The sequence below is a fragment of the Anas acuta genome, chromosome 6 (genome assembly GCF_963932015.1).
Source record: "Anas acuta chromosome 6, bAnaAcu1.1, whole genome shotgun sequence".
Classification (NCBI taxonomy): domain Eukaryota; kingdom Metazoa; phylum Chordata; class Aves; order Anseriformes; family Anatidae; genus Anas; species Anas acuta.
Window position 1 is genome coordinate 33,950,915 of NC_088984.1, and position 23,935 is coordinate 33,974,849.

At 36.5% G+C, this 23,935-nt stretch overlaps 2 long non-coding RNA genes across 4 annotated transcripts in view; both read right to left on the reverse strand.

The window, feature by feature from the left end:
* LOC137858536 (uncharacterized) overlaps positions 1-23,368 on the reverse strand; it is a 127,928-nt gene extending 104,560 nt beyond the window's left edge. For 2 of the 3 annotated variants that reach the window (XR_011097811.1, XR_011097810.1), the window contains exon 1: positions 23,157-23,362. This is a non-coding gene — a long non-coding RNA (uncharacterized lncRNA). Of the gene's footprint in view, positions 1-23,156 lie in introns of all 3 variants that reach the window. The other variant, XR_011097812.1, reaches the window with a different exon arrangement.
* On the reverse strand, positions 6,899-8,948 carry LOC137858538 (uncharacterized). Its single transcript, XR_011097816.1, has 2 exons — positions 8,873-8,948; positions 6,899-8,500 (listed from the first exon to the last, which is right to left on the reverse strand). It is a non-coding gene; the product is annotated as an uncharacterized lncRNA (long non-coding RNA).
* Positions 23,369-23,935: the final 567 nt, after the last annotated feature.

The window sequence follows — 23,935 nt, forward strand, 5'->3', positions numbered from 1 at the left end:
TTAACTAAGTAAAATACAGTTTAGAACATGCAGAGTAGCTTTCATAATTTAGATGTATTCAGTTTTCATATTTTCATTAATGGATACATTTAAGGCCATGCTGACAAAGGAAAAATTCTAGCTTCAAAATATAAATCCATGGGAAAAAAAAATATACAAGGCCAGATCAATTTGCTATTATGAACTTAGGGACCTGTTCACACTATAATATTGATGATAAATGTAAATTTGATCCTGTGCTTAAGGCATGGAACTTGAGAGAAAAATTTACAGACCAATAAAATTCAGCCTGTTTGCAGACTCATGGCACAATCAGCTGTGTTTTTTTGGTTTTGCTTAAGAATATTTTTGCAATTCGAGATAATACACAGAATCAAAGTGATTTGTTATTTGTGTTCCTTAGGAAAATGTCTTGAGTGCTCTACCTTCCAGTTGGGCATAGCTGTTCAGTGTGGATAGGTGATTCTTTTTTCCTCCGGAAACATAAAACAGGAGGATTTAGCTATGAGGTAGTTATAGTATCACAATATATCCATGCTGTCATTATTGGTGTTTGCACTCTTGAAAACCTTTCCATCTTCATTGTTTTGTTTTTCCTTATGAGCAAATCATTCTTCGGTTACAGCCAAACATATTTTATGCGTGTGTATAAATATATATATATATTTACACATATATATTATATATATATATATATATAATTATATATATATAATATATAATATATAATATATATGTAATATATATATGTAATATATATATAATATATATATATATAAATATATTATATATATATATATATATATATATATATATATATATATATATATATATATATATATATATATATATAAACACATAGGTTTGCCATTCAGTGAGGTTATGCTGATCCTTCTTTGCAGAACCAGGTTCACCAATTATTCAGTAATTGTCTCGTTCAGTTTGGAGGAAAAATCATTGGGTTCATTAGCACTAGCCTTTTCACTGCCATTACATACATGCATTCAAGCCCTACATTTTGAAGAGAAAAGCTTAAACTAGGCACCACCATGGAACACCAGACATCGTGCAACAGATGAACATACTGCAAATCATAAAAATCACATCAGTTGGTAAATTGGATGTTCCCAAACTACAGTCAGATTACTTGCAGAGAGCATAAAGATAGTACATCAGGAAACAGATGTTATTATATACAATATTATAAAGTTGCATCAAAAGCATTATTTATTTTATTTCACCAATAGTTTTTATTCTAAACATATCAGGATTACCTGGATTAATTGTAAACCTAAACCTGAGAAGCTGCTTTGGACAGAACTCCTGCTAGCCTTAATGATCCATATATGCTATTGCTAACAATCTTATGAAGTAAATTCCTTGTACATAGCAAAAGAATTGCTATACAGAATCACCATTGTTGTATCTAGCAAATTCAGCAACATTTGATTTTTCTTCTTTATAGCTGGGGACAGCTAATATTACTGCTCAGCAATTTTTGGTTTAAAGGTTTGTCCACCTTGAGACATGCTCCTGAGTATTATATTGCCTCTGCTTTCACCCTCATGCTCCCAAGAAAGACGGACCATAAAAGCAGGAACGTTAAAAATAAATATATATACGTATAGTCAAGTAATCTCAATTGTTTCCTCTTGCTTCTCCTTGTAGCTGCAGTTTCTTTTCAATAGTGATGTGGTGAAAAACAATTGGTTTATTATATGCTTTTCTGCACAGCAACTTTGTCTCAATTAACACACCAGCCACCCAGCATGCCATGAGTTTGATTAATCATCACCACAAGGCAGTTAAAGCTATTCTGATGGCAATATCCAGAGCAGTAGTACAGTACGGACACAGATTTGCTAATAATACAAGAACTGTAAGGATTGCTGCAGAGCAGTGAAGAGTTTACTGTGCAAGAAAAAGCTAAAAAAAATCATCTCTGAATATTGCAATTTGCAAATAAAATGAATTGCTCACAATTAACGTTTATAATCTGTGACAGTGCACAGCTCCCACATTTAAGTGGGATATAATACTGCATATTTTGGATATGTTGTTGTTTTTTTTTGTAGATTTAATTTAGATGCATTTTGATTTAAATAAATCTTGATATTTGTTCTGCAGTTTTAAGTGAAATAAAATTTAAAATAATTATTACTTATAAAGAATATATAAGTCAACAAAGACTACAGTAGTTAAACAAGCACCCACTGCACACAGCCATGCTATACTATGAACCTGAGCTACTCCAGTGCTTGCTAATTTCAGGTAAGGTCAAAAAAACAATCTGCTGAATAAACATAACGTAAGCTAGCTGGGTTAAAGCTTGTTGTTAACTTTCTCATACCTTTTTTTTTTTTTTTACTGAAAGCTACCAAATACGTTTTCTTCCTGACAAATATGACCACCTAATCAGTGTGACTACTGGCCACTTATCATTTATGACGTTAATTGGCTTGAGCACTACTGATTTATATCAGCCAGATATCTGTCCCAGCATCCTCAGAAGAGATGCATGATCACTTGAAAGTAAGGTTTTAGACTTCCCTTCAGATATAATTAGCCATAGCACTTGGAAAGAATTTTTATTTATTTTTTTATTATTTACTCCACAATAGTAGTGATGTTAAAGTGTCACACACTCAATGGGTACAGGGACTATGTTCAAAGATGTGGTAAGTACAAATTTTAGAGTAGCACAATTGGTTTCTACCCTAAAAGACAAATTCACTGTTACGTACTTAGTTATTCCAGCAAACTCAATTTGTCTCTTCTGCTCAAAACAGTCTTTAGGAGGGCACATTTCCCAATAAAGCGTTTTCATATAAAGCACCTTATTTAGTATCTAAGTAGTAAGGTGGAAATAAAAATTGTTTGGGTGAAGTGTTTATTAGATTCCAAATACTTCTTCATTTTGCTCAGAGTGACATTATTTTCCACGCACAGTAAATTAGAAGTATGTTATTCACCCAGTTCACTCATCTTCCTGGACTATAATATTTGTCTGTGCTTGCTCCATGAAAAGCTTTGTTTCTGCAGACAGCCTAGCGCAGCTAATGAACACGTCTACATAAACACACAGAGGTAAATTATGTAAACTGCTCTACCAGAACTTTAAGGGATATGCTGGTTTGAGTTTGTTAAAAATACCTTAATAAGCAGAGAGGAAAACACTGTATTAGTGGATGATTATCCTTCTCCCAAGCACCGTTCAACTTCCTATAAATGCAGCTTATTGCAAGGGTGATGATGCAGATATGGCTTCATCAAGCCTCACCTCAGCAATACCCTCCAGCACTTCTTCCAGTCTAATCCTGGCCATCAAACTCAGCCAACCAAGCTAAACCATTAGTGGACTTGTTCCTCTGACTTACAGAAAACATGTTTGTTGGTCTGTCTAGGCAACACATTTCACATAAGACAATTTCCCATTGGTCAAACAGATCTACACTTTGGTTAAGTGCTTTGTTTTTTGTAGTTTCGACTCCAGCAAATGTAGGAAATTTGAAGTTCATTATTTGTGTTTGTGTGTGTGTGTGTGTGTGGTTGGGGCTTTTTGTTTGTTTATCTTTTAACATAAGTGTTTTGCAGGTATTTTTGGCCTCCTTTCACAGCCCTGGAGAAACCAAGCAGTCACATTTCATATAACTATTCAGATACTTTTAAAAATAGAAAGCACTATGAAAAATAAAATTAAGGGAATACCTAAATGTTCTGGTAGAAACACAAACAGTAGTGGGCACTATGAAAGCTCCTATGAAAATGTTATATGTAGCAGAGGTTTAGTATACCACCTGCAAAAGGAGGAATTTGTGAAGTGGTCAGGCCCAGAACAACCTCAAAAAGGCCAACTCACAGCTCAATGCATGGTCATTGCAAAAACTTTATTAGTGCATTTTTTTGGAAACTTGGTGTTTAGATGACTTAACTCTTGCCTCAAGAAGTAAAGCTGGAAAAAAAAAAAAAGATACTTCTATCTCCTAATTATCTGGTGTCACGACAGGGAAAAAACCAGACACACACAACCTATACCTGCTCATGTATTTGTAGAGATTTTATACCTAGTAAATTTAAAAAATTAAAGATGCTCCAGACATTTCTGGTCTATTTATAAGAGCTTTACCCCAATAGGATCCAAGCAAAATTTAATTTTGCAAGTTTGGGAGAAAAGCAAGTCATCGTAGATGTGTAGAGAGATCCTCTGAAATATGTTGAGCAACTGTAGAAGACAACTATCTTGGTATACGTAGTGCCAGTTGGGCAGATAGCTTCAGTTAATCCAGTGTTCAAAACAAGTGCAAACAAATTAGATGGTAGCTTTAAAGTACTTTTTAACACTTCCTAGAGAACATGTAATAGGAGATCATGTGGTGCCAGGTAAACAGTGTGAACTTGTTAAAGACTGATCTCTGCCCGTCCCTCCCACCTCATAACTGATCAGCCATTTACATGGCTCTAGATCAGACCCAGAGGCCAAAAATGGTGTCCTAGACTAATTGAATTCCTTATTCTATTAAAACTGCTTTCCTTAATGCTTACTCCATTAACATGTTTGCAAGACTAAATCAACAGTATAAAATCCAATGTTTTTTATAAAAAAAAAAGTTTCCAGGAGTAAACAGTGAAAAACAAATTCAGCAAAACACAGAGGTTTTTGTTTGTTGTAGTTGTTTTTTTTTTTTTTTTGCTTGAACTTATTAAAAGCTTTCCCAATGAGTTTTAAGGGAGGGTCATCTAGTTTTGCAGTATAACAATACAAACAACACACTCCAGATGTAGGTTACTTTTTCATCTTCACTATGTCAATTGCCAAGTCTAGGAGTTGAATATGATCACTGTAGTTGCCAGATGTATCTGAAGTAGCTCCTGCCCCATAAATCTGCTTAAAGAATGAAGGGGCGAGTAGACATTTGCAAACATCTCCACAGGACCTCACGGACCACTTTAAACCTCACAGAGCCCCAGGCTCCTCAATGAATCTTCTGGTCTTCCATCTTCAAATCTCACAGTTAAAAATTTTATCCAAATTCATTTATTCATATTTGTACACACAGATGTATATGCTAGGAAGAATACGCACAAATTCTGAGTGATACAGTTAAAATCTTTTTGTGTAACACTCAATTTGTCACCCACTTAACCAGCTAGTTCTTTGTTTAGCAAATCTCAATGCCAACTATGCTCCTGGTTTCATACATATTTTTGTTCACAGCATGATTTTTATGAAGCTGTAGTCACACAAATCCATTTGTTTATTTTAATAAGGCAATCTGCTTTAATACTAATATTATTTAATAGTCAAAGAAAATATCCTTTAATTATAATGTATTAAAAAGAATAAAGGAAACAAGTTAACTATAAGACATATGATTAATTACCATATAATGCAGTTTGGGTAGGTACAGCTGTTCAATGCTTAAAAGAAGACATTTTGTCTTAATTACTTGAGAAAACATTAAATACTTCCTGTTCTATGAAATCTGAGTTACGAAAATCTCATATTGCTGCATTATTAACAGTGGCACAATGTTTACATTGGTACGGCTATTGACAATGTACGAGGTCCTTATGTGAAGCACCATCATCTCATCTCCCCTTTACTACAGCTGCGTAGGACAAAAGTGAACTGGAACATCAAGTTTGTCAAGTTATTTCCTTGTCCATGACAACCTGACCCTTAATCAAATTTCTCCCATAAAATACCTGACTGCATTTTACAAAAGTACCAATTGCCCAGTTATCAGCTTAATACATAAAACATTTTACTTTCTTTTATTATGAATTACTTTAGTTGCATACTAAAAAGTATCCTTACATGAAATTGACTAAAAACGTTTAAAGATTGGGGGTGAACACCTTGCAATAAGAAAAAATAAAAAGGATTTTAAAAGTATGATCCCCTAACACAGTAAGCCTACATGAAGTGATCCCATGAAGTCAAAAAAATTATTTTGGTATTTAGAGTTGACTTTCTGTTGTCTGTTCTCATATCTGATGGCACCCCTCAAAAAATACACTGTAATTTTCACTTATTCAAATAAAATTATTTAAAGATTAAAAAAAATCAATCCTGAAACTTATTTCTAAGCAATATGAATGTTTTTATGACAAAAAGTAAACCTGATTTTTTGGGGGAGTAGCTGTGGTTAAACACTGCTGATCTTGCAGTTTTCCAGTGAGGTCTGGAAGAGCTGAGGTAGCACGATGAAAAACACACTTTTTTTTTTTCATTAAACAAGCAGTCAAGCAGCATGTATTAACATACTGCCTATTGTACCTCAAGTTCTTCTGAGATCTAGGAGTCCCTGGCTGATGGCCCAGTAAGTACAAATTTTTCAAACTAGACAGAAGTGACAGTATCATTTACAATCAATTTTTGTGCTTGTTGAAGACATGCAAGAGCTGTCTTCAATAGTCATTTCTCTGTTTTTAATCTGGATTTGGCCTTGTCTGTCCAAAATCCAATCCATTTAACGCATAAGAAACTTCTCAGACCAGTAGCAGTTAACGAAGGGTGCTCAGGAATTCCAAGAATTAAATATGGTATCGACAATTAATGTTTACCAGAACATGCACTATTGATCCCACTGTACATGGCTTTTTAGTCAACTGCAAACATCACCACCACCAAGTGAACCACCACCACCTTCTACAAGACACTTGAAGCTGCATTTTTAACTCAAAATATTATTTTCCAAGACTTGACTAGGCACGAAGCATGCTTGAGACTCATTTTATCAGAGTTACATGAGGCCTTTTTTATGCCCTTGTTGTACAGAAACATAAGCACATTGCTTCCATCCTTTTCCTCAGCTGGTCAGTTCCTTGTCCCCAGACCAATTTTACATATTTCAGAACTTCTGCACTTGTCCTAAAACCTCTCAGTCTACTCCAGCTTTGTTTTTAATCGTTTCATTTAAGACTACGGGACACAAAACATTCACAAATCACATCCTTACAAATCACAGCGTTGATCATACGGCATCACTTCTGTTGTCACCTGCATAGCTAATGTTACACACAGTAGTGCAAAGGGAATACAGACAATGCAACTTCAGTGAAATGTAAATAGCTTTCATGCAGAATATGTACCAAAACACCGTACTTTGATCTCTCATTAAGAGATATCATCATTTCCTCATATTGTAATATTTAATATTCAGTAGATCATTCCATTTTATTATTTTTTTTTAAGATTGTTTTGTGTTTAAAAAAAAAAATCAAACTTTATTAAAGGGTGTTAAGGCTCCCAAACTCAGTTTTGTATTTGTTCCCTCCCCAGTTTTTCCCCTCCATTTAGACCCAGCACATAACTTGGGTCCGGAAGGCTGTAGTTAAAAGGAAAGTTTAGCATCTTGAAGGAACAGAAGGCTCCCATCACCAGATGATAATAACAATTACAAAGAAGAATTTTATTGCTGCCTGATCATTGCAATAGCAACATTGTGGCAGGATATTATCCCCTGCTTTTTTTTTTTTAAAGGAAGTTTTTTTCCCCACACAAAGAATAACTATACACTTCAACCTTTATGACTTACTTGAGGCAAAGTGAAAATACAGCCAAGGGAAAAATCGTAAGTTAAGTTCTCCCTCAGTAGCACAGCTGTACCAACAGTACTTAGTAGAGTGCTGCAGACAGTATAAGCTAGGTAAAAGATCCCTGGGTGGAGTAAATCAACATGAACTATTAAGATCAGATGAACTAGATTCTCACGTCTATCCTTCAGCTCAAGCCCTCATAACATCCAAACACAAATATACTTCATATGTCTAAAACACCCATTATGGGTGTAGTCTCTAATTGTTGGTGGGAGCAAATATAGATGAACATAGGGTCTTTCAGGAAAACTGCTTAGAAATACAGCAGCCACATTCAAGTGTTGACTGACAGAAGCTATTTTAACTCAATTCTTGTCTATTTGTTTATTATTGAAAACAGCATTCTGTTTTCAATAGATTCTATCAGTCTAAAAAAATGTGGTTGGGACTCAGGACAATGGGACTGTTCCCCAGGTAATTGCTTACATGCATTTTTTATCTTGTTTTAGCCTTCCCTATTTTACAACATTCTTGGTAATTCTTGGTTTTGCTGAAAGATCACTTTCTGAAGAAGCTTTAGATCCAATTGATCTGTTGGAAAAACTTCCACCTCCTGTTAAGCAGGTTAGTCACTGGCCATTTCTGACATCACGCAAATATATTATTAGAAAGAAAAAAGAAAAAATAAAGAGGTATGTGGTAAATATAACCCCTCCCAAAAGGTAGTAACTTCTGGGACCCCTGTAGAGAATTCCACAGCAATCTTCCATGATGGAGTGACCAGAAACCAAAAAGGCTGGTGAAATCTAACACATATGGAATGAACCATAACGCAGAGAAATAAGAAACTGTTCTACTGTCCCATAATGCGATCCGCTGATTGCAGGTTCAGTGCAGGGTCACAGGATTAATGTAGTGATGAGCTGCTTCCTTGATAAGGAACCACACATTTCAGGATCTGATTAAGGAACGGAGTTACAGCCAACCAAAGAGAAAACATATCTCACTTCTTGAAAAGAACTGAAAGCTATCACACAAGTATTTTGTAGTATACCATACATATAATGGATGTATATGTACAAATATATATATTTGTTGCTTTGACTTTTCACAAAACAGGTACTATCCGTCAACAAGCTAAGAACATATACTGCACCATGTCATCTCCCCTTACTGTTGTCTTAAACATAAATTCTGCTAAAATACATTCACCAATACTGTATTTTCACTGATAAATTCTTTAAGTTTCCAGACAAAACACTACATTGAAAGAAAGTTAAAATTGTTCGAAAGAGCTAATATGAAAGAAATTCACAAATACAAATCATACCATATGTCCCATTGTTAAGAGAAAGAGCTGTGAACATGCTCATCAGTTTTGTGAGAGGCACATCATCAAGAACCAGAAAGAAATTAATGGAGTACTCTGAAGCTGAGAGTTATTGACCAAATAGATTTGGAGATCTTCCAGCTTGTTAAAGGTGCTAATGACTCATGTATGCAATTTTTGAAGAAAGAAATGAGCTTCAGCAGTGAGTTTGATTTTTCTGTCAAAAAAGTCAAACTGCACTCAAAGTTGCACATCACTTATCTGTCTGAATGTGCTGAGACACTTTAGAAAAAATTATAATTCAATATTCTCCAAACAATGCGTCTTCAACAAGGCAAAGATACTTGGCTCTTCTGCCTATTGTAAACCCTACTTTTTAAACCAAGAAAATTCATGAGTGTTCTGCATCACTGTGCTATTAATTCTGCTCCAAACAATGTTTGAGGTACCTACAAAAAAGTGCTTTCTAGTTTCAAGTTAAACTTAACTCACATTATCAAAAGCTTTTTGATTAAAGTAGACAAGGGAAGAGGCTTGTGGCAATTGTGGTATTTATGCATTTTGTATGCAATACCACAGAAAAGTTTTGCTGCACTAAAACAGACATTTGTCTGCACTGAAACAGACTTTTGTCTGTGATGTTTTCCATGTAAGTGAAAAAGAAGTGTGAAAGTTCTGTTTTTTTTTGTTTATAGAAATTTCTATTAAAACCAGAGGGAGATGATTATGTCTCAGGCAGGAAAGCTAGATGTGTAAAGCAATGGATAAGAATTTTTGCCTATATATTGCTATAAAGATAGATACATCAACCATGCTTCTAAATTTCTGAAAGTATTTATCATTATCACCTGTTTCTATTTAATTTGTAACAATAAATATGGCTTTCAGAAACAGAACATTATAGTAGAAAAACAAAGGAAGACATGGTAAAGTATTTGTATTGAATAAAAAAACAACAACAACAAAAAAACAAAAACAAAAAACAACAATCAAGTGAGAAGTTTTCATGAGAAAAAAGTACTGAATTTCAGACCCAAAAGGTAAGTAGGTAATTTAAGATGTCTTGTTTCCAGAAGCCACAGCTGGAAATTCCTTGTTAGCGTCCTGTCTCAGGTCACAATATCAGAGGCACACAGGACAGACTAACATAACCAGTTTTCATTATCAGCAACTAAAGATCCATTGTACTGTCAATGCATTACAAGATGCTTCAAAAGATACAAAGCTGAATATGATATACAAATACATATATCAATATCTGTAAAGTATTCAGTTCTGTTTTTTATTTTTTTTTTTAAAAAAAAAAGGATACAATAGCTCTCAATAGATAGTTCCATTGAAAATAACTTGTAAAGTGCATAAACATGAACAACGGCAAAGAAGAGAGATGAGGTTCCCTGAAAAAAATCCCTCTTACAAATTCTGGAAATACTTGGTCTGGGGAAACCTTTTCAAAAAAATCCATGCATAGAAGATAAACTTTGAGCTCAAAGTCCCTACCTGTGTTTAACTAAAATACATCAATGACTGTCATGAGAAAAAAAACAACACAGAATAAGAATCCTCTTTAAAGATCATAAATGTGCAAGACAAGGAAAATAAATTTGTTCAAAGAAAGCTTTTCTAAATGAACTTTGAGAGGAAATTGGGAAATTTTTAATCACATTTTGGACTTGACTACTTTTTCCAGTTTATTTTTAAAACCACACTTAACTGTGTAACTTTATCTCAGATACAAGAGCATATAACAGGCTCTTTGATGGCAAAGCTGAGTACAGTAAATTGCTGAACTGTGTTTGATGGAAGTGCTACATGTTACTACTCAGTTCCAAACCTGACTGTCCTACTTACCCAGTGCACAGCAAACTATATCTATGTCTGCCCCATACAACATCTTCAAAACATCAAATGCCATTAGCACATCATAAACTCACTCATATCATGGAAACAGTCATGGTATAAGACTAACTTACAGTAAAAGAATGTTATTGCATGAAATGCTATTGCTGGGTGGGAAGGCAAACAAAACCAGGCAATGATGCTTCAGACTGACCTTTCAAGAAGGCTTTCATGCTTGTGCAAACAAGCATCAATATTCAGACTCCTAAGAGCATTTTCTTTTAAACTTTTTCAAGATGCTACAGAAGTAGACTATTCAAACAAGCCAACTCTGCATGAGCTTTTCTAAGCAAAAGGCTGGATGCACAACCAGACTACCCTTAAATGAAACTGAACAAATGCGTGCAAAACACTGTTAGTTTACCATAAGAAATTCCAGCGTACAACTTGTTAAAATTTGTCCTCAGACAGCACTAAAACCAACACACGCCACAGACCCTTACAATACCAGGAAATATGAGTTATGTGCAGGAAAATGTAGCTAACTTCACTAATTAATGAGCAGCAGTAGGAACTTTATGATCTACCCACTGATTTATATGAACTAACTCTAGTCAGCTGATACTGTTTGAAACTGCTCTGTGCTGTCTCCGGGCTTAAAGCTGTGTTAATGAGGGCAGCTCTCCCACTGAGGGAACTGACAGCACTGGCATGAAGCTCAAACTTGCTTCCACCTTGGTTAGTATTAGACTAATTTTATTGTCTTCCTTTCCACATGAACCTTCAGCAAAAACAATTCAATATACGGTGATTTGCTAACCATGTTATAGAGCTATCATGCACATAAAACAAAATAAAAGAGTTTAAACACATGAAAATGTTGAGCAACAATACTAAGATAATGGACTTTAATGATCTGAGGCACTGGTATGCGAGGCTATAGCGTTTCACATATACAGATGCTTCCTTATTTTTCCTTGGAAGCTGGGTTTCAAATGCATCTTGCAAAGAAAAGATTTCTATCTATAAAATATTTCTACTGATTCCAAGCCAGAACTCCTTGATGAAGACTAGTGTTAAAAAGAAAGTAGTAGCACAGATTCTTGCAAAGATTTATTTTTAAGAACTGTTTTCAGACACAAGCATCTTTGAAGCATCACCACTGTGACTTTGCAAAATGTAACTAGCACACTGTCCAGACAGCTCCGTATAGTTAAAATGATCTCTTTCACACACCAGCAATACACCTTTTGTGCAAGATCATGCTACTATTAACTACCAAATCCATTTGTCCCACATGCCCAATGCAAGACAAACTTGTTAGACATACATCTCTCTCATGCAATTTCTTGAACGATCAGCAGGACTTGGATACTCTGAAACTTAAAAATGCATGTGACACAAGCATTTCAAAAAAAGGCTCTGCAAAAAGAAAAAACTGTCCCCAGACCATAGCAAAGAAAACCCATCAGTGTTCCAGACATTCAGACAAACTCTTTCCTTATTTCCTTTTCACCAGCTGCTCCCTTCCCTCTCCTACATAGGACTAAAAGAAAGCGCACATACTCCATTTGTTGCTGAAAGTTATCAAATCAAAGATGAGAAAGGTGTGAAAGGACAGTTCAAACCTCTTTGCATTGCATCTCCTACAATATCATTTTCATTTAACGTTAGATTTCACAAACAGCTAGACAATAAATAAGCAGGTGCTATACTTACCATCTCAGCTTCACTTTATACCCAGTCACCAACTTGTTCTGGTCTTCAGGAAACCTGTTAAATGCCTGCCTGGCTACCATTAAAGGTTGTACAATCTTTCTGCTTCAGAAAGCCACCAAACTCCTTCCCCCCACTCACCTTCTCCCTCTATTTCCTCTTTTCCAGCAAAAAAAAAAAAAAAAAAAATTTCAACGTAAATCTCTCACCCACAGTTTAGCAGGCTGGTATTTAAGTACTAAAGGGTGTGGAAAGAAACCTCGTCAGACCACCTCCACTGTTCTAAATCATTATATTACACCAACACTCCAACAGGTGTGACCTGAAGCTCATTTAAGTTATGTCCCAACAAACTCAACTTGCTTAGCACAGGTGAAAGGGAACAACAGCTTAAGTTTTTTTTTTGTTGTTGTTGAGCACAGGGTAACCAATCTGCCCAGCTGTAATGCTCTCGGGAGTTTTGTGAAGAAATTTAAAAATTCATCAAGTTAAAAACTGGTGTCAGAAAGGTCTTTGCATGTGGATTTGTATGTATGACAAAGAAATGCTAACACAGAAATAATTCTCATCTTTTGACTCACCCTCAGCAAAGAACTACCTTTATATGTGACCTCTTACCTGCTAATAAATGATTTTTGTTACTCTCCCTATAACACCTGTGAAAGAAGTGCTCCACCTGTAAGTCATTTTCAGAACCTCTGTCTTTACACAGAGATTAAAAAATGCTATTCCCTATGAAAGAAGGGAGAAAAATGCAGAAGTGTAATGGTGATGAAATAGTGGATGAACTCATTAAATCAATTAAATAATAAAATATAATTAAACTTGCTTGCTATTGTGTTAATTCAGGCAACAGGAAAGAAGTAAATGGTATTTTCACACAGGTAGGAGGTAAGCTTTGTTTCACCAACTTCATCCTCAGTGCTTTATTTACTCAGAGGTCCCGCTGCCTCATAGTCACTGAAAGAATAGACAGGACAGATACAGTCCAGTCATCAAAAAAATCTGAAGATGTTTTATCTTAGTTACTGAAAATATTCCCACTGATTGTTACTCATTACTTTGGTAAATAATTATTTTCAAGGAATATAAACTTCATTTTCCTATTTAAAGCTTCTTTCTTTTTAACTTACTCCTTTTCTTTATGATGAAGGTCTCTGACTGTAAGCCACTGTGATTGAACCGGTGATGGAGGGAGGTGTGAACTTTGTTCTTCAACAGAGTTGAAAATCTTTTTAGCAGACCAGAGGGAGCATAGCGAAGGCCCCTGGTTACTAAGTGCACACCTTAATTCCCAGCTCACTAGTGCAGTTACTACAAAGGGTTTGACTCCAGTAGTTACATACAACAGGCCTTTGCTAGGAAAATCTGCAGAAAAGAAGTTGAGTCCTCTTTTTTTGCTTCGCAACAGTGGGAGAGTTTCTCCAGCTGAGCTAAAGGAATACAAATGTTTTCAACTGTGTCAAGCACCTACCAGGGAAAATTCTTCACCAGACAAGGGACAAATTGAGAGTGGTATAGTTGTCTTAGATCTGCCAAGACTAACTAGTTTTGCAGGAAGATCAGTCAGAGTTTGGGAAAGAGGCTGATGAATAAAATTAGGGTAATCAAAATCCATCAGAACTCATTGCTGTATTTTTGTAACATAGCTGTATTTATTTACATAACCAGAAAAAAAATAAAATAAATTTTAGGTATCCTAAAGTCATGCAGGAACAGGTCTACAGGCTCAAAATGAGAAACACAAGACATGGAAAATAAAAAAATAAAAATAAAAAATTGGGCTCAATAGTTGAATACAAGAGATGGCTTGCACATTGGTAGATGGAGATAACAAGTGTCACATTGTTACTGTAAAAGACCAGTATTACAGGAAAACCAATTGCACTGAACTTAGGGGTGGGTCTATGCAATCATTCCTCTTTTGGCAATTGCACTTTACATCTTCTGAAAGATGAAAAAAAAATAAACTAGAATGAGTTGTATCTGAATAAATAGGGCCTTCCCATATGTTGGAATATAGGCCAACATATTTAAAACCTGAAACCTGGAGAAGCAACCAGAAAAAAAAAAAAATCATATCCAAGTCTACCTGTTCACTATGTTCTATTCCACTGAATTTCTGAGTTAAAGCAAATTCTGCCCAGTACTCTCCAAGCCCTAGAGAGATATTTATTTCATCCCCCTCTGATGCTGCACCTTTCTGCAGAGACCTAACGACTACTGCAAATCACTCGTGTTCTGTAGAATGGTCTTTCCCTGTGCCCAACAGTTCCCAAGGGAAGAAAAAATATCCACCCACTGCTCTTCCCCATGGGGCTTTTTCTTCCCCAGTCACCTCCTAGAAGCCTGGAATGTAATAAGAACACTCAAGTAAAATCTTCCCTCAGAGTTGGGATTAGCTGAAATACCATAAACAACACAATAACTCAGTGGGAATTGTCACTTATAAACACACGCACCTAAAATAGGCATAAGTATCATCAACTAGAAAAGGATATGATTTGTAAACTGAATATGTATCTGGGAGAGATTTGGAGCTTGCAGGCACACCCGCTTAAAGCATTGCTGAGGCTCATTGCATAAGCCAAAAAAAATACTGGCTAAGTGAAAAGCTAATGGTAGCACAAGAAAAATTAACCCCCAAAGCAAGAGATTTGCTTCTGTAGTCTTGGAAACAAGCAAGCAAACAAACACCAGTTCTGAAAAATGTTAATTCTCCGTGTCACTTTTCTGAGATTCTTTTCTAAAGGATACTTGGCTAAACAAGCAATTGTATGCATTTATTTTCACTAGGCATACGGTATCTGAAATGAACATCTTTGGCAATTGACTGCAATTTAATGGGAATGGATTTAAGGAATGTTTAATGTCAAATGAGTAACAGCACTGAAAGCCCTCATTATCCTCGGCTCTCAGACGACAGCAATGTACAAATTAATATAGTACTTAAACTGCAGAATTACAAAAAATATATATATATTTTAACCCAGAAATGTATAAAAGATTATAAATTTCTTGGATTACAAGAAAGTCAGAATTGTTGGTTACTTGCGTGTAGATAAAAAGAAGACATAAAAAAACATGAACTTGCTTCTTAAAATGATGCTGGGCACATCTGTGAGAGGAAAGCAAAACTAAAATGTTGTGCTACATCCAGCCTGGGAGTGTTATGGAGTTAGAAGCCAGAACAAAGGGTACTTCAGAGAAATATGTAAGGTTATTTCCTGGTCATTTGTCTTGTTGGGTGCCCTGGCATGGGACATAGATGTGGGTTTATAAAAATGGGGTTTATCTAGTGTGCAAAGCCTTCTGGGGTAGGCCTGGAGGACTATGGAAAGTAGAGTAAGGCATCTTCATGGAGGCTTGTCCACTCATGAGGCTGAAAATTTCAATGTATGGTATGCACATTCAAAGTAACTCAGAAACCTTAGGTGAAAGCAACTCAACATCATTTAAAAAACAGAAGTATTTTTAAATGAGGATGTCGCTAATGGCCCAAGACCAGTTTCTAATCAAGGAATTGAATAATGCAATAATTGCTAGCATTTTCTATCAAAACCTTCACAAAGCCTCATCAAAATGATCACATTCTTCCAGGGCTGAGCAGAAGGATGAGAGAAGGAAGACTACATTTCAGCATATCATGACAGAACCCAGCAGGAATCGCTACAGGAAGAGCTGCAAAGCGTATTTCATTTGAAGCAATGAACTTTAATAGGAATTTCATTTTACACATGAATGTTCCCTGTGTGATAATCTCGTCTGTTTATTCATCAGCTGGAACTCAGGATGCGAATGTGAAGGTGACAGGAGCAGCAAATTTTGTGTTCCCAAAGTGTAAGATAGGATATTAAACCTCTTAACGATTCTTCATTCAAACCCAGGTTTCACAGTAAAAAATAAAACAATCTGTTTTATTTTCACTGCAATATTGAATAAGAAAGGAAATCCAAGTTCAACTGTGGAAAAACAGCAAGTATAAAAGATCTTATGCTGCTTATATCTGTTCAGGAGGATTCATATAACTGACCCACAAACAGCAGGATCATCAATGTAGCAAAACAAAACCATATACATTTGAAAATTTAGCCCAAAGGCCTTCCTATTGGTCCTGATCCAGACAAACATCTTCCAAAAGTATTATTTTTGGAAATATCTAAGATAGCCTAATTCCAATTGTAAGTAAATGTACTGTGAATTTCTTTAATGCGTTTTACTAGGGGGTTAGACAGGCTCTGAGAACTGATAATGGATGTTATGGAGAAAAGCTATGTAGATTACTTTGAAATCAAGGACAAAGCAAGGAATATTCTCATCCAGATTCCAATTGTGAGCCATTCCAGATGTGAGCCACAGGTAGCTTAAGACAGAAAATGATTACGCGTGACCCACCAGGTGAAGTCTTTTTTTTTTTTTTTTTTTTTAAACCCTTCTTTTAAACCAGAAGTCTAAATACAAAGCAGGTAAATAATATCTGGAAATTATTCCTGAGAGCTGTAAAATGTCCAGTTGCTACTTTTCCACTACCTACACCTACTAGCAGGTGGAGCAAGAGATTTTTTTTTCTGTGTGCTAAAGGCACAGGCAAGGAAGAATGCATCTCCTTTTGTCCCTGATTTGTCTGGAGGAGGAATTAGATGTACATGTATTACCCAGCCAGGCCTTTTCCTACACTTCATCTTTCTATCAGGCCACTACTAGATGACACTCTAGATGGACGGTTTTCTTCTACTTAACCAGCCTTATCACATTCGAGAATATATAGTGTCAGCCTATGATATATCATGAGCTAACAGCTTTCTTTACAGTATCAGCTAAATATGAGACAATACAAATGTGAAATATCCCCATTTGATACCCCCTTCAGCCACAGAATCAGGCCCAAGGGAGCACTGGAGAGATTTCCCATGGCCTCTGCATCCTAAACAGGAAAGTATTATTTTTCTTATGCTGATAGCAGAAAAACTCAGACCCAGATCCTTGGCTGCTAAATCCTTCCAGACTTCAGGTACATTATATGAGACTGTCTTGTTTGTGGTCATGCACCTAAAGCAGAGTTAAGAAGAGAACTTACTGAGATACTGTAGCTCTTTCTGGCTTTAGAGATGATCTTCACTGCAACCAACTTGACTTCACTGTACTTCAGACCAAATTTCAGCTAGGTGGTCATAGATTTTCTCACTGACCTCTAAACAGAACCAAAATAATCTCCCTCTTCTGCCCCATATCATTAGTGGAAGTACAGGTCCCTTGTGCTGCTCTGATCAAACACTTGCAAAGGAAAGCTGAGTATCAGTGCAGTTTCCTTACACTGTAAAGACCTCGTCTCTTCCATTCTTTTTGATATTAAGATTTTTTTTTTCTCTTAAAAACTGCTTTGTAGATGTTGGGAGTAGCAAAGGGTATATCATGTTATGTTTTAGTTGCTATGGTAACTAATCCTTACTAAAAGAGAGAAGCAAAACAAATTTGTAGAAGTTTGTTTTGCATTTTGAACAAAGACCACCACTAAATAGTCTTTATTTTGCTGCCCATTGTCTGCCTTTGTTTCATTCTTATTTATAAATAACCACAACTAATTTAGTACAGCAAAGTAGATATTTTTTTTTGTTTGTTTCCATCTGAACATTCTGAATTTCTCATTTCTTGAAGTATCTGAAAAGCAATTCTCCTGAACTCAGAAAAAAAGGGGGAATTTGTGAAAGGAGTTTAAATTCCAGTTCACTGATTTTTTTTTCATTTGTGTTAAGGTATAACATGAACAAAGAGTTTTTACAAGACATCCTTTGCATTGGAAATGGTTACATTTCCCAGAAAAATTACATCTAATTCATAAATTAGGGAGAATTTTACCATATTGTTCTACTTCTTTCTGTCCAAAAGAAGAAGGATATCATCAGAGCTGGAAAGATCTTTCATGTCTTGATGACCTCCATCCTTGCAGGGGAATGCAGATTTGGTTTATCCTCCTTTCATTATTTCTGAGATAACTCATGTCTGAGATACCCTTTACAGAACTCCTGAGCTGTGTTTGCTGTCTGACAGTGGCAAACAATAACTCTTCAAAGGAAACTACAAATATTAATGGATAAAAGAGTAAAGTCCTCCTAACTGATTTGTATCACTCTGTAGTCTCCAGGACTTCTCCCAGAGCAGTAGTAGTAACTCTCCTCATAGGAATCCATGAAAAGATTCACTATTTTTAGAGCTGTGGCTTTACTACAGTGTAATTCTGATGCTAATAAGAATGGTTGCTGGATGATAGAGCCTGGACCTTGCAATCCCAAACTTCTAGTTTGGGCATGCTGCTGTGCAGGACCTCAGGCAGAACAGCCACTGCAAGGGGCAGCCCTTTGCCGCATTGCAGCATTGTCCCTGGTGCAAGGACAACAAAAAAACATTGCAACAAAAGAGAGACGGGACAATTTCCAAGCCTAAAATGTGAGAAAATGTGATGGTGATGGGTAGGAATGAAAAGAAAGTTTATTTTTTTTAAAAAAAGCTCCCTGAATCACATCATAAGACACATTGTTTCATTGTCCTGGCTTTTCCTTTCTTTCTCCTCACTGTAAGCAAACTGGCAATTGCATCTATTACCTTTGTTATCTATGTGCTGGAAAAGGGTGTCTGTCCTTTGCCAGACTGAAAACTTCAGAAGAAAGCTTCTCTTCACACACCACTTGGAAATTACAACCATTCAAAAAATTGCTCCACTTGACACAACTCCAAGCAACATATTACATTCAGTTTATCAAATTTACCAAATTAATCACCTGCCTACAACAAAAAAGTCACCTACAGGAGATAAATGTAGCTCAGCTGCAACAATACTTCCTTCAACTGGTAGCAAATCAAAAATCACATGTTATATAAAGGAGAAGGAAATTCTTAACTTTTAATTGCCGGCTTCATTTAACAGGAAGCCAGCATAGAAAAACTCTGCAATATGCATCAATAATTTCTATGCTTAGAACAAATTATAGAAAAATAATATTTATTGCAGAAAAGAATCCTGTGACCATGACTGATTTTCCAGTATCTATATCAAGAGTTGGATGAAATGTTTTGCTCCCTCAGCTGAACTCCTGCACATCGCAAGAGATGCTACAATGAAGATGAGATTCCTCTAGAGAAGATCTAATTCTGCCCTCTGGAAGAGAAAAAAGTATTACATGAATTATTTTATTTTCATACTTGAATGCTACAATGTCAGCAGAGCAGCTACAAGAGGGGAAGACCAGGTAGAAACTAGCCTTGAAGTATGTTAGGAAGTAATCTAAACCCTGTAGATCACTAAAGCAAAGTGGCATGCCCAGACCCTAAGGGAAAAGGAAAAGCTCCAAAAGGTTCTAGAAATTTTTAGGGCTCCATCTGAGACCAGCTAATTACACAGTTGAGGGAGATGAGCTCAGGCAGGTCTAGTGACAGGATCAGAGCTGCTTGATCTAGGTCACAGAAGTGCTAAGGCTCAGGTTTTTCTGTCTGAAGGACTTTTATAGCTCCCATCTGCATAGTTACTAAGTGCCTTACACACTTTTAATGTGTTTATTCTCAAAACATCCCTGTGAGTCAGGGAGCATCATTATCACTGTGTTACTCATAGGAAACTAAAAAACCAGAGACCAGAGGGAAGGTCCATGGGTTGTCAACACTCTCTGCACTCCATCCCTCCAGCTCTGGGGTCCTAAACTCCCCTTCGGCGCTCCCAGGGTTCCTTTGCTAGTGCCCAGCTGCTCATGGAAAGCAATTGCAGGCTAAATACATCCTGTCTTTCAAAGCCAATACCTCTGCATACAAACACTCAATATTGTTTGGCCAACTATTGGCAAAAGACCATGAAGAGAGTAAAAACATATCATCAGTGCCTGGGGCTGGTAAATGGAGAGACTGTTATTCCACCAGCAGCAGAATATACCAGAACTCCACAGAAGATGCTTGCTCTGATGGAAATGAGAGTATAATAAGTATGCAGAATTAATGCATTTTTTCCAGAATTAATAGTCAGATCTTGTACGAGTACTTTCACTGAACTTAAAAGACTTAAATTTCACGTTTGTGAAACACAGAAGTATTTTGTATTTTTTTTTTAATGCTTGAGCAGCGACAAAATTCAACTAAACAATTTGCTTCCTGCAAGTTGCTGTGCATATCAACTGCTATTCGAACCAATGGCAGTCTTATCCATCTTATCTGTTGATACTGCATCTGGCAGTCTTCAACAACAATCATTGCATCTGAATTTTTCAAATAGAAAACTTGCCAAGCCTCAAAACAATGAGCAGGGATGACAGATGTCAGTCATTTCCTCTGACAGGTCAAATGCAAATTTGTGCTTGAATGGTTTAGGTTTTGCAGCATTTAAATTAAACAGGAATTGCCACTAGAGTATAAAATGAATTAAGCTGCATAAAATAATGTCAGTGAAAGACATATACACCAATAATATAAAATTACTAACATGTAAACAAATTACCAACTAGGGGCATGAAAGGCAGAGCACCACTGTCTATCAAGACAGAAGAAAATTTGTGCTCTTGTTGGAAATATTTTTACAGCAGTTAAAAGGGAAACCTTCAACCTGGCAAAGGTTTTCTCTTTCTCTGATCCTATCAATCAAGAGCCCAGTAGGTCCTAGTTTCACTCTTGGGCAAATATCAGTTTTTTTTCTGTCATTCTGAAGAATGTCATTATTTTATGCTTTTTTTTTATGCTTTTTTTTTTTTTTTTTTAAAGGAACGTAAGAAATTATCTTTGGAATGTAACTGATACTTTAAAGGTTATTGACCATTGCCTCCACAGAAAAATGTCAGGGTGACAAATGTGTTTGAGGACAACCATTTTTAATGTTGGATGCCATGGCAGGAAACTAATTAAAGACATCATTTATGTTTTATTTGCACAAGGAAGATGCTGTCAGCAGCATACTAATACAACACAATAGGCTAGATAAATTCTGCTATCTGAATATCTGTACTGCACAAAGCCCACAGCAAGTCTACTTTGCCAGAAGAGAAATGGAAACTACAGTAGAAGGTCAACATTATGCTGTCAGGTGGTAAGCTGCCAAAGTACCTACAAGTACTGTTTTCTGACCAACAGCTTTGAGTATAAACTCTCCATCTCCTATTCAGTCATGTTCAAGTCAGGATTGAGAAAGCAAGAAACAGATATGTTTTCTGCCTTTCAATGCATTTGGTTCTGTTATCATACAATAATCACACATTTCCATGTCTCAAGCATTATAACAGTACATACATAGAAATTGTCTTTGAAATTTTTGAGACTCTGTCTCAGGATCTAGGAAATACTTCGACTACAGGCGTGACTGCAAAGTCTGCACACAAGTTCCACAGCCTGAACGAACACTAAAACAGACCAGAAACTGCCACATCCCCAAAGCAAAGCAATCTCTTTTCAGCAGAAATTATTAGCTTAGCACTGCAGCACATACAAATAAATAGACAGGTACCACTCTAAAGTTGGCTCGTGTTCAAGAAGCTTAGAATATGGGAAGAATAAATTCATATCATTCAAGAAATAAACAAACAAAACCCACCACCACCAAGACAACAACTACATAGACATCATCCTTCACGGGAGAAAATGAAGAGAACCTACAAATTAAAACCTTATAGTCAGGATAGAAGACAAAAGAAAGTAGGAGTCCTTTCTGAAGCCAGTTCCTCCTATGATACTCGTATAAGCAGTCACATGGATTAACGACAATTTAAGACTCTTTTTTCCCTTTAATTCTTTGCAAACTTTAATAAAAAGACTATAAATACCTTTTAACCCAAGAAACTGGTTTGAGTGGACAGATGACAGCTTTTCTGTCAAATAAATTTTCTTCAGGTGTCTTCAGCTATTTAAACCCTACCGATTTTCTTTTATGTACATTTAGCACCATAGTTAAAGCCACATAAATACCACATTTCCCCTTTATATCAGAATCTCTACTCAAAACCAGTCTGAATCCTGAACACTATGAACAGCACACACCCTATGAATCCCATTACTCACTAATGTTAAATCTCTTATCAACACCATCAGATAGCGTTTTACATATTATTCATGAACAGCATAAGAGAAGATGCTAATAACTTTTAACTCAAGGGTACCGTATAACAAACTAAGCCCATATGGTTTAGCTATTGCAGCCAGCTTTCCAAGATTATTTTAATATGCATACTTTGGTCCTTGCAGCCGGACAAGCTGGGGGTTTATTTGTTTTCTTTTTTTTTTTTCTTTTTTTTTTTTTTTTGTCTCCACCATCTGTTTTATAAATCCTTGAATTTTAATATAAAGGTCATTGTTTCAGCATATGGGGAATTGGATTTTACTAATAAGGCAGAAGTTGGCAAGAATTAAATGAATATATACATTTTGATAAACATATACGTGCACATACGGCTGTATGTGCTTTGGACCATGTAACTTTCGTAAAGTATTTGATAAACTGCTAGAAAGGATCCTAGGGGGACATCTTGAAGGAATGGGCCCAAGGCAGTGTTTTTAATCAGATCATTTGAATCAAGTATAGATTCTTCACATTTGAAATCATATTTGAGACACATTCCCAATTGTGTGTGTACGTGTATGTGTAGGAATGTAGCAATGTAGCAAATACCCACCTCAGATCTTACAGGTGATTTTAATTTGAACTTAATTCAAATTAAAAACAAACCAAAAAAAAGTTTCACTCAGGCTCTCACATTCTTGTACTCACCAGCATCTGGATGTCTGTGGTGTCTCAGGTTTCTTGTCCACAAATGTGAGGTCCAGGATCTGTTGTGATGACAGGGAGGACAAGAGATGGCAGCTGTCAAGATTTTGTCACAAAGGCTGAGGTTCTTTGTAGGCTGACAACAACGTCCAGGTAATAGATAGGAGTTTTTGAGACCTTCTGGAGCTGACAGTGAGCACTGTCTCCATCCTGTCATAGAATCATAGAATCATAGAATATCCTGAGTTGGAAGGGACCCTTAAGGATCATCAAGTCCAACTCTTGACACCGCACAGGTCTACCCAAAAGTTCAGACCATGTGACTAAGTGCACAGTCCAATCTCTTCTTAAATTCAGACAGGCTCGGTGCAGTGACCACTTCCCTGGGGAGCCTGTTCCAGTGTGCAACCACCCTCTCTGTGAAGAACCCCCTCCTGATGTCAAGCCTAAATTTCCCCTGCCTCAGCTTAACCCCGTTCCCGCGGGTCCTGTCGCTGGTGTTAATGGAGAAAAGGTCTCCTGCCTCTCGACACCCCCTTACGAGGAAGTTGTAGACTGCGATGAGGTCTCCCCTCAGCCTCCTCTTCTCCAGGCTGAACAGGCCCAGTGCCCTCAGCCGTTCCTCGTACGTCTTCCCCTCCAGGCCCTTCACCATCTTCGTAGCCCTCCTCTGGACACTCTCCAACAGTTTCATGTCCTTTTTATACTGTGGTGCCCAGAACTGCACACAGTACTCGAGGTGAGGCTGCACCAGCGCAGAGTAGAGCGGGACAATCACCTCC